General features: G+C 31.0%; 1 protein-coding gene across 1 annotated transcript in view; it reads right to left on the bottom strand.

Moving 5' to 3' along the window:
* Positions 1 to 4,097, bottom strand: part of LOC128173962 (B-cell CLL/lymphoma 9 protein-like) — a 32,442-nt gene extending 28,345 nt beyond the window's left edge. Inside the window, exon 1 of the mRNA XM_052839620.1 lies at positions 3,996 to 4,097. The gene's annotated coding sequence lies outside the window, so the exon portion shown is untranslated. The remainder of the gene's footprint in view (positions 1 to 3,995) is intronic.
* Between the last annotated feature and the right edge of the window lie 8,707 nt (positions 4,098 to 12,804).

The raw sequence follows: 12,804 nt of genomic DNA, 5'->3' as shown, positions 1-12,804 counted from the left end.
CTGCTCCATGCTGCTCTGCACTATCAGGGACCCTGAGCTTCACTCATCACAACGGCAGCAGTCAACTCAACCAACCTCCTCCTCAAATTTAAACATGTAGTTTCATTGTTAACACTCTTCCCCTTTTTCCAAGAACAATATGTTCCTGCTGTAAAATTACTAACCAATTACAGAACAAAAGCTTCTTCTTCCCCTTCACAGAACAATTTGCCCCTTCATTCTTGCCATATAATGTCAAACTGTTTAGTTAGAAGCGGCCTACTCATGTCCAAATATCATGGCCCTCTTTGACTCTGTTGCTGCCTAAACATGTTAAATGTATATAAATATCGGGCTTTCTTTATCTCTGAACCTGTCAACTCACAAGATGGCTGACAATTTAAGTTATTTTTTTTATTTGGATCTGACCTATTTTGGAAGCTCAAAGCCTCAAAATGAAACCCAGTAATGACAAATTTTTGAAAGGTCAATGACTTGAAGTCAAAGAAAGAAGAGTCATCCAAGGGAGATTATTGTTTTGTAGCCAAAGCTAAGAACATTTACAACAGAAAAAAGTAATAGTGAAGAAGTAAATTATATTGAATATTTGCATGGTTACATTTATAAAAAGAACACAGTGATGAAGATGGAGACAAGCTATTTCTAAATACCTGATAATAATAAAAAAAGTATGTCATACTTAATCAGAAACAACCTACTTGACTGAAAAATCAAATTTATGAACAATCAAGAAAATTTAATGTACAATAACATCTAAATAACCGAACAATAAAGAAGAGACTGACTCCTAATCAACAAACCAGCAAGCAAGCTCAAATAAACTAACCAACAAGAACACTGACTTTGTTTGACTTTACATGCATTTAAGACAAGTTGATAAAACTTGAGTTCGAACCATTTGTATGAAGATCTTTTTTACATTCAGGTAGATTCAAATCACAAAGAAGCACAAAACAAGGTACAGTTGTAAACAAACAAGCAAGCAGTCACTATAAAACTCTTTAGGTAGCCTTTGAGGGGGGCTAGGTGGTCAACGAATTAACCACACTTCAATTCTTAAAGCAATATGAGCTGCATTTTTTATGTTGATTTTGTTTTTTACTAAAATGTTCTTTTCTACTAAAATGACAAAAATATCATGGTTTTTTAAATTCTGTTTGCCATATTTTTGTGGAATAAGCCGTTAAGAAGCCTTATTTTGAGCAAAATTGAATTATTGTCGTCCTGTACAAAAATTGATTTGCTATATATTCCTTAGAAGAGAAATATTTCCTTTGACAAAAATTAATGACTTTTTCAAACCTTATTTATCATAAAAGTTTAAGTTATATGCAGACTTATCATACTAGCAGGTTTTTGCAGCAAAATAAAATTCTAAAAAATACAGCTCATATTGCTTTAAAAATGACGTTTTAAGGCATAAACATTTATTTTGTAACGAAAAATTAAAATATATATTAGTTTCAAAATTGGATTATTTTCCTATATCTTTATATAGAGCTCTTCTGTTTAATGGGATCAATATAGTCTCAAAATGGCCAAGAGAGTGAAGACCAACGAGCCCTCTTCAGGGACTTTCGCTGCTATGACATGAACTTGTTACTGAGTACATGTAGGTGATAGAGAAACCCATAAAGAACACAAGGTATCAAGCTAAGGTTTATTATTTATCACAGTCTTCAAGTGTTTAAACTGTTCAATATCATTTAAAAAGACTGAACAAAAGAAAACACTAAATATCTATGTACACTCATTCAAATCAATTTCAAAACATTATGGAAAATTTATCATAAAAGTGAGACATAATTAGCCCGGTATTGGAAGAAAAGAAAATCACAAATCCCTAGCTTCCCTTACAGAGTCCCGCTCTGGAATTGGGAGTTCTTATCACGTGGAGTGATTTTTAAGCTTGTAAATAGTCCTCTGGTTCTCTGCCAGATTGATCAAATTTAAAGGTCCAAATAAAAAGCTGGGCCTAAACAAACATTCAGAAGTCAAATAGTGCTATTATGTTAGTAGCCATGCTAAGATCTTGGAGGGATAAGACAGAACTTATTGTCATGATGTGCAAAACACACGCTTGCTCAAATGAAGTCATTTGAAGCAGGTGCAATTCAACAATTTCAACATTTAATATTGCTCAATCATTTCTGTTCACGTTTTTTAAACGTTTCAACTTTGGACAAAACTCTTGCCTCAATCAGTCATTTTCAATGCTTTGTACACAAAGAAATGGAATGTATGGTTTAAAATCTATTCCCCCCCCCCAAAAAAAATCAAGGTTATGCTGAAGAAAAACTTTCAGTCTTACACAATGATTATGAATTGCATTTGACAGCCCTAGAATATCTTTCAGTGAATCACTCAGCTTACAGTTTTCTGCAGTTGTTGTGAAGAGACTGAATTACATATCAGATACAATTCTTATTAAATTTGCTGCACTCAAAATATGTTGTTTAATGGTTTTATGTTAAGCTCGGGTGACTTTCATACTGCCAATGTGGTGAGGTGATACAAAAAATCTGTACAAAAGGCAATAACAGATCTTTAAAAAAAGACCAAGACTTTCTAGAGAAAAGGTATCTTAAGTACAAATTTTTATTTTATTACATGAGCTTGAATAATAATATGATTCTTTTAAAAACATCTTTTTGCAAACATTTCATTTTAACTGGTTATATGTAAATCTGCCTCTTACTCTTTCTGCATGTGCTCTATACAAATCAGATACAACCAAACTCCAATTCTCCATAAAGAAAATAATGTACCATAATTGATCAGTGATTTTCCTTTTTTTTTGGTGGAAATAAGGGGGGGGGGGGGGGGGAAATCACAGATTTTAATGATCAATTCCATTTGCTTTAACCCTGTTTTTTTTAACATGTTATGATTTTTTTTTTAAAACACAATGTAAACATTCATTATTTCTGCAAGGTGTCTTAAACTAACTAATCTATATATATACAAAGATCTTCAGTTCATAAGCTGTAGCATAAATTGATATGGGTAACCAAAAAATAAATAGAGCTAATTAAGTGACTCTTTAAATTCAATTTTTAACTTATAGTTTTAATTAAATTACAACAGTGTGTTGATACAATGTAAACTATTAATTTACTTGATTGATATTTAAAAAATATCTTTCAATATTTTTAAATTTATGATCAACTTATTTACAGACTGAGAGGGAAGTCATTCCATGATATAAAAATTACAGAATTTGAAAATTCATTACAGGGTCTTTAAGAAAAATGTAAAAGTTTACCATAAGATTCTTCATCCATATCAGTATAAATCAGATATACAATATTTATTTATCCTATTTAGTATCAATGTCAATCTTCACTCTCTAATAAACTGATCAGATTTGTGTAAAATATGATATTTTTTGACTGGTCTTATTCAACAAAAGAAAAATAAACATTCCATCTTCTCACAAACACTGCTCTCATCCCAACCCACCTAAATTGATTTCAAGAGTGAAGCAAAAGGGAGATAACCTCATGAAGTACCACAATGGTCACAATTAACATTTGAGTTAAATTCATGTTTATCAGATAGTTTCTCGCACTATTCCTGTAGGGACATATATATTAATTCAAACGAACCAATCTTAGACAAACCGACAGTATCCAAACAGAAAATTCGCTACGTACACACCAACCCGTAGTGTAAACAACATTCCTTTGCTTTGTCTTGCAACAAATATTCACCCAATTTCATAACCGTTACAGGAGCAATAATGGCAGTTGTGTGAACAGTTTCTACACTTAAGGACTACTCTGTCAGAATTCACACATTAATTTTACCCACATGACTACCGTATTATCGTATCGTTACCATAAAGACTCTATTTACACCATTACCAATCCCCCTCACACAACTTTTCATTCACAAATTTATACGAGACTACGCTTTGAGATTTCGTGCAGACATTAATTAGATATGAATGGTACTTATGACCAATACACAACAATCTGAGTTCATTTACTCACCTGTATCTAAACCAATTTGCTGAAAAAATGTCACTCAAATTGCACTCTGTGCACACCACTTTCTCAAATCATTTCTTGACCTCCATATTGAATACAGTCACGTGATTAAATCAGGTTCATTGATTGGACTGTGTCTGAAATCGAATTTCGCGCAAAAAAGCAAACAAAACAATAGAAAGAACACAGGTATTTTATAGGAAAACAATTTAATTGATTTTCTTCAGCGATAACATGACTTGTGGGTAAACATTTAAATGAATCCTTTATGATTTCCATGATTATCGATTTTGTCGACAATTCACTGGCAAGTCGCTGTCTTTTAAAAACTCTCTCTCTCTCTCTCTCTCTCTCTCTCTCTCTCTCTCTCTCTCTCTCTCTCTCTCTCATTCTCAGAGAGTAATTCATTCTTGTTCAAATATATCATGCTCCAAAAACCTTAGATACATCGATAAAAGATCCAAAGGATTTTGAAATATTCGATGTATATTTATGCATTACAGACATAATGCGGCTGACATATATACCGGTATGTTGTTCAATCGAGCTTTATTTTGATTATATATACATGTACATATTCTTACATTTTGTAACTATTGGGACATACATTTTCCCCCATCTTTGGGGCACCAGGCTTTGTTTCGCTTTAAAAGCTACACGTTTCGTCAGTGATGTTAGTCACTTTTTAAAAATGTTGGATTTAGCATATCAAAATATCCCAGTAATTATTTAAAATTATTCTCCATAAAAAAAACCAAACAAACAAAAGTGTTAAAAAACTGTTTAAAAAATAAAAACAGAAGTAATGAAAAATTCCCGTAAATGGATGGAAACCCCAATTAATATCTCAATTTAAACTGCTTAAACGTTTTTAGCATATTGTATGTAAATGACAATCAAATTATTAATATGCATACTTCATTTGTTGGCCTAAATTTATAACACCCTGATTTATAAAAAAAAAAAAAATTCACGCAAAATAAATGCCAGATATGGATATTTTCCTTCGTTTTATAAGCTAGAAAGATTGTATTAATGGTTAGGTATATCCACCGGTCTGACTTTTACTTTTTTAACCAAAAAAATATACGAATTAATATTTATACATCCATGTATCGCGCATATATATCCGACTTTTCAACGAAACCTACGAAAACATTAAAGAAATATTGAGCAATATCAATAAAATCTACTTTTTATTTGCGCTTTATTTGAATTGAACTACATGTACATGCATAATAAAGGCAATTTAATTATGATTTTCACATTATTAAACAAACTTGTAAAGACTTCCTGGAATTTCTATAAAATCCAATTATATATTTTTTAGCACCCGGTCTGAAAAAATCGGATGGACTACCTGGGACGACCACTTTTTTGTGCGCAATAAATGCACAATTTTTTCAATGAGGGGCACTTAATTTTCAGGTCGTCCATCCGCATTTTTATTAGACCGGAGCTACAGCTAGACTTGCAACTATTATATTTGTGAACTCAGAACAAGAAATCGAAGTACAGTTTTTAAGTTGTCTTTCTTTGGCCATGACGTCAATTGATGTCCCTTGCATGCGATGTAAAATGAATTGCTCATAGAATAAACTTTAAAAGCATTACCCAAAACAAACAAAGAAAAGCGGTGATAAATTTTAGAATTTCACCACCACCAAACTTCAGTACGCATTAATGGTCAAACATTTCATTAAATGAAAGAATTTGTTTGATTTGTAATTCCGGTCAGACAAGTTTAATTCCGGTCAGACAAGTTTCATTCCATTTTGCAAAGAAAAAAAAAGTTATCGAGTATCATGCAGTGACTATATATCTATATTTTTAAAATCCACAACCTTATGCGAAATTATGCTAGACATATGATTTAAATAGTTGAGAAATAAATCATAAATGAGTTTTTTTTACGCAGTCTGTGGAGTCTGTGCAGTCTGTGCATTATTATTTATACCCCCTAGCTAGCGATGTGCATATGTGTTCATTGCATGTTTTTTTCATCACATTTTGCTTTTATTGTGACGATATAGTGTTATACTACTGTTCCCAATGTACACACATGACCTAAAAATATAATAATGAAATTATGATTCTAAAAAGATCTGCTAAAAGAGGTGGGGGGGGGGGGGGTCTGGTTAAACTTGAATTTGTAGAATAAAATAGAAATTTGTCTTCGATGCGTTTGAGAATCATTTATTTAGATACAAGTATTTTGTGGCAAAGTTCACTTTATAACATTAATTTTATGCTAAAAATCCCTATAGTGCAGGCACGTAGCATCGTTTTTGAAAGTGGGGGGGGGGGGGGGGGGGGGGGCAGACTCATCCAAAAAATCTTGAAAAGCAAAAAAAAAAAACAAAAAAACAAAAAAAAATTAAATTTTCCCATCATCTTCAAAATCCTAATCCTTGGGGGGGGGGTATAGTAGTAGTATATAACTTCAATTTCACTCCTCATTTCCTTATCAACTTTTATTAGGGAGGGGGGGGGGTCAAAGCAGGTCGAAATTTCTTTTCAAGTTATACACCCAATGCTACCTCAGCAAAATCTATTCATTGCGTATCAGTTAGTGAAATATACTCTTTCATTCTTTGATTTTGGAGAAATTTGTCACAAACACTCTATTTTAAGACACGGAGACTTGATTTATCGAAGAAAAAATTTATTTTTGTTCCCAAAAGCTCCATATTTAGTCCAAATTAGTCTTCTACAAATGAAAAGGTAAGTTTTTAGATGGCCTGGTGTTCAGGCTTCAATTAATCACAGCATGGCATCAGGTGTTGTTTCTGGTATTTCTCCAAAGACCTCTTGGTTATTTTTAGAGACATCGGCCACCACCTTGATATTACAAGGAAAAACAATGATAGATTACAAATAAAAATAAAACAAACTCAGCTACGTCTGTCAAAGCACATCCTTTTTGTCCTGTGACGAATTGTTGAGGTAAGGCTTCACTAATCGCCGAAAATTATCTACATTAAGTTTATAATGAGTTGTAATTCATTAAAATATATCATTAACAATATTCTAATAAGGAACTGCATTTTCTTAAAAGGGAACTACATAAATGCATCATTACAAGTAAAGTTGTTTTCCTAATGGCGTCTCTTGAAAAAAAATGCGTTCGGTAAGGATGGACGGAGAAATAGTAAACGGTCATAAGACTATTATTTAAAAATCCATACTCGTACACATGTATATAGAACAAAATCGATATACGAAAGTTAAGCATAGAATCAATATTCATTTATACAATTCAAAAGTTTAAATTGCATACAAGTTACGATTCCGTTAGATATAAACTTAAAAATATTTTACCCACCTCTCATTTGTAAACTGACGAGAGCGAGATTCAAGTTCAAGTTCTTTATTCCGAGAGACAGAGATTAACATAAGCCTTTTGGCTTGTTTCTCAATCTGCTATGTACTGTCATTATAATATGTATATGATGCAATTTACTAAATAAATATTGTTTAAACTAAACTTAAAAATAATTTTATAGTTTATTCTCTTTTACTTTGTAGAATGTATTATCAATGTAATCACCATTCACCATTGTCTAAACAAAACCTGTTTGGGGGTTAACTTGACAACAAAAGGTATATATGAAGAATTGGACAGAATGAGCAGCTATAGGCCGTTGTCTTGTCTTTGTTATCGCAATAAAAGTCAGTTACATGTTTTGAAATGATAACTCCCCTCGTAAACTTTCAAATTCAGATTTGAAGTCATATTCAATCAGTGTATATGGGCTTTCTTATCAATATTGTACATTTATAATACCTATTTATGACAAGCATAAATATGTGTATTAAATAAAATAGTAACAATTAATTTATGTGTTTATATGAATATACACAGTATTGCTTGTTAGTTGCAGTCTTAAAAAAAAACAGAATAAAAACCCCAAAAAAATATATTCTAGATGTTGAATATACAGTGATGAAGTAAACAGAGAGTTGTAATAACTTAGTTTTTCCAACATTTGAATTTTGTTATTTCCTAAGCATTCCTTCTTCTTGTTGGTCATCACAACACACAGTTTTTAACCTTGGACGATTCTATCACCCTCATCCCCACGTACAGCAATGAATATCATTTTCCGAAAAACGCCTCCAAGTAACATATTTCCTTTCCCAGTCTCCTTGTTGTGATAAACATTCCGTATGTAAACATGTATGTGAGCACTATTCCACGCCTCCATCATAAATTTCCTGGAAAATAAAAACCCAATATAAGTTATATAAGAAATAACGATTGTACAAGAAACCACAACGCGTAATGTGTTAGAGGCTTCCGGAGATGCAGGGGGCATGTTTTAGAAAAAGTCCCCGCAACCTATACGAGTTCCACACTTTATCTTACAATTGCCACAACATGTTTTTCTTTTCTCTATAACATCAAAAGGATATGGCGTACAATGTATCAAACAACATCCTATATAGGTATAAGTTTTTCAGAAAATTTAGAGATCAAATCATTGGGGTTTTTCTCTGGTTTTCTTCTGTGCGTCGCCATCACTTCTTTCTGTAAATGCAGAAAAAACCGATATGATGTAACATGGCTGTATTAAAATTTGATTATTTTTCTTTTTAAAAAATCTAAAATTATATATATCGAGTGTATTCTTGTATAAAACTATATGATTTTTTCCGAATCAGAAGCGAATCACTCAATTATATTATAATTAGGTTCTTTATTAATTTTAATCTGAAGTTAAAATTTTTACGTTAAGAAAACTAGCATCATAGAGGGAATTCTAAGAAATGACAAAGTAAACAAGTATTGATAACTGCATATATGATAACAATGAAAAATTGAAGCTATGAATATTCAGTCTGAAGTTAAAAATTATAATATATAGTTGAGAACACAATCTTCTAAGAAATGTCAAAGTAAACAAGTATTTATAACTGCATATATAATAACAATGGAAAGTTGAAGCTATAAATCGCTAACTCTTGTCTCTTTCGAAGGAAAAAGTGATTAATGTAGTAAAAATCACAGTAATTTAAAAGCTTTAAAAATGTCTCGCGTACGTTACAACTCTCATTGCGTACTGAAACAAGTAAACACGGTAGATACTTTAAATAAGTATTTCACAAACACTGCGCCGTTTCAGTGAAGTGCGCACCATCAAAAAATTTACTACGCAGTGTAAGTTGTTCTATGTTCAAGTCTTATTTTGGGATGAATCCAGTTTAAACTTGAAATTTTATGTTTTAAGAATGCGACTTTGAAAACAAAACAAACAAAACAATGATAATATTCTAGTATTGTTAAGGAAAGTATTGCGTTATAAATACTGTTACCAAAAATAGAACACGGCAATTGGGTGTTTTCTGTGTATTTATAAAGCTGAATTACTGACTTAAGCTACTGATTAGCTATAAAACAGACATATTATGAAATAAAATTGTCCATAAATATAAATAGAGGAAAACACGGATAAACAAATAGATCATAAATCATAAGACAAAGAAAACGTTTATAAACACGTCGAATATATATACGGAAATCTAACCTGCGACTGTTAATGAAACCATCAAACACTCGTTTTTTATGAAAATCTTAATTATCTGAATTAAAGTTTCTTTACCACCACTTTTCTTTGCAATGTCCATTGTCTATACACATCCACTCTTAGTGAAGCTTAATGGTCAACAAGTAATCATTTCAGACCTATCTCACAAAAGCTATAAACTAGAATTTGATTATTAAAAAAAAGTTAAGCCCAATTATATTGGATTTTTTTCTTATATATATATATATATATATATATATCTTTATACAAAACTCTCCAGGATATTAATACAATAGAGTCTTAAAATGGCCATGAACATGGCGTTTGCAAATTAAATTGTGTTTTGATTATCTGTAAAGGAAATAATGGTGCAAGTTGCGTCCTTTACCAAATTAAGATTTTAAATTTTGATTTATGGATCCATTTTAATAGAACGTAGGTGTATAATCAAATGGACAATAAGTAAATTAATTAGACAAGCAACATGAGTGCAACTCATTCCTGAAGGTACACTAAAAGTTAGAGTCACTTCTTGCCAAGGACCCCACGTGTTGGCGTGTATTGACAACAGGGAAAAACTTTTTTTCTAATTTACGACGGTGCCAAAAAATATACTACATCATTAAACTTTAAGATGAACTCTTTTATAAATGTAGAACGAGACATCTTTTGGTACAAAGTAGTAAATCAATGGTAAATTCATATTCTTGAAACTTGAAAAATTCAAGACGGACAAATACGTGTACGAACAAAGAAGATTTAGATTAATAAAAAAAGATTAATTGAATAAATTGCACTTGATAACTTATGTATCGAGATAATACATGTATATTAAAAGAGTAACGAAAATGATAATAATTTTGAACTTTCGATCGTGGTTTTTACGTTTAAGTGCAATGTCTTTGCCAACTCACAGGAAGGATTTTAAACTACATTTTCTAACGATTGCTGTTCATAATTAGGTATAAACTTTACCAACTGCGTAGGATGACCAGGTTTGGGGATGTCTCAGTGGTCAAATAGGTTTGGGCAGGCGTCAGTTAGATATATATCATTTTCTACAATATCCCGGACCAATATAATAACCACATGATCTAGCAAAGAAATTGGTTTTTGTTATTGTTTAACACTTGTTGTTATTTGAAGTGTGTGGGGAAAGGGGTATATATCTCTTTTTGTTTATGTTATTTATATTTTTACAATAATCTCAGACTGTGGACATGAATTTGGATAATTGCTTTTTCTTTTTTCTTTTTTTTTTTTTTTTTTTTTTTTTTTTTTTTTTTTTTACAAAAAACAAGGAAGAAATGGGCTAATTAATTAAAAATTTAGAAGAAATTGTATTTGGAATTAAATCATTTATGGAACCAAGCCAGCGTTTTGAGATTATTAATGTTGTCTTTGCACCTCCAGTCAGCATGCAAACAAAGGAGTTTTACTTATACATGTACATGTATATAGAGAGTTTACTTCTTGGTGAACCTCTAATTCCTTTGGGATTTTACCTAAGATAAGGTATGCCGCCGTTGAAGGAAACGTATTTATCTGTATGTTATTTTAAAAACTATTGAAACTTTGTAAAACTATAAGTTGTCGGTAAAATTTGACTCTAATTTGACTTATAATTTTACAATCTGAGATACAATTTAAGATACAATTTTAATAATGAAAGTACTGATGTACGCAATATCATCTACTGCAGGACAAAGATGATGTATATAAAATGCAACAATAATAAAATAAAACCTTTGCAGATACACAAATTCTATAAAGTATTTGTATATGTTCAATATTGACAAAATAGTTTTAAAAATATTTATTCAGCTTTTGTTTCTCTTTTATGCATCAGCAGAAGGTACATCAAGAAATATGAAATTAGTAGTTATTGTAGTGTCTAGTCAATTATGAAATCCAACAATGCAGAGTCACACACCTAGGTCGATGGGTTCATATTATCGAGAAAAAAAAACATAGCGTGATTTATTGCTAGAATAGGGGAAAAAAACTTATATTTTCCAACTCTACCACCAAAGAGTTAATCACACCACACACACAATTCTAGCTGACAATAATTTTATTCCAATCCTGTAAGGCAGAAAATGACAAATTGCATTTTACTTCATTAGGAAATAGTCCTATATCTCATCGACCTCACATGTGAAGGTTTGTTTTTTTAACGATTGACATTTTCTGACGCTAAATAACAATTTTTTTTTGAAACCATGAATCTAATTGTATTTTTAGCTAAGGTTAAATTATTTCAATAACTGTATAGTGTATATCAATTTGAATTTTAATTGGATTGTTCTTCAAAAGTAGTCCACACTGTTTGAGCGAGGTGGGAGTTTAAGGTGGAAATTACACTATTAGATGGAGCGTTCCAGACAATTTTTTTATTCTTTAAGTATACTTTGTTTGGAAAGTTTTCATAATGTCATATTTTACTTGTATCCATCTGCTCTGCAAATCGCATGATAAAAAAAAAAAACACATATAACGATTTATATTCTATAAAAATTATGAACAACTGTATCAATCCGCAGAGACACGAACGTTAAGGTATTCGATGTATAACGACCATGTTTTGTACCTAATAAATGAATGGTCCGATATTCTTAAACATGATATCATTTTGAAGATGTTATAAAATGAAAATAATCCACCAAAGGAATTTTCAAAATATTGATTATGGTCCGACTAATTACACGTTGAATTTTGCATTGGAGTCTATGGGCAACGTATGTTTTAATAAGATATTGTAAAAAGTAACTTAAAATTTGTAAAACTCTCTTGGTTAATACATGCATAAACTTTCTCTCTTTTAAAATATGAAATAAAATGAAACATTTACCGCAGATATTTTGACGAAATTAAAATGTTCTTCTTTTTTAACAAGGAGAGATAACTCTTTAAAAAATTTTAAGGTTTAAAATGACCGGCTTCTTACATGTTGTCAGTCTTGTGAATTTGGTTCATTTCACTTTTATTGTTATCTAGAAACACATATTTAACTAGTTTAATCATTAGATTTCGCGAGGGACATTCAATTTTCGTAGATGGTTAATTTTTAAGATTTGAGAAGGTATTATTTTTAGGATAATTTGTTTATGACGCAGTTCTAACCATTTTTAAAAAGACCTGTACTTGTATTAACTTTTTCGATCTTGCTTTCAAATGCATTGTTTAACCATAAATATCAACTCTTATTTAAATTATGTTAAGTTTGCATCGTTCATTGATGCGTTTTTGTACTTATGTTGACTTTACGTGATCGATCGAAGCTT

Source organism: Crassostrea angulata, chromosome 1 (assembly GCF_025612915.1).
Source record: "Crassostrea angulata isolate pt1a10 chromosome 1, ASM2561291v2, whole genome shotgun sequence".
Taxonomy (NCBI): domain Eukaryota; kingdom Metazoa; phylum Mollusca; class Bivalvia; order Ostreida; family Ostreidae; genus Magallana; species Magallana angulata.
Note: the sequence above shows the minus strand (reverse complement) of the source record. Positions and strands in the feature narration are given on the sequence as shown.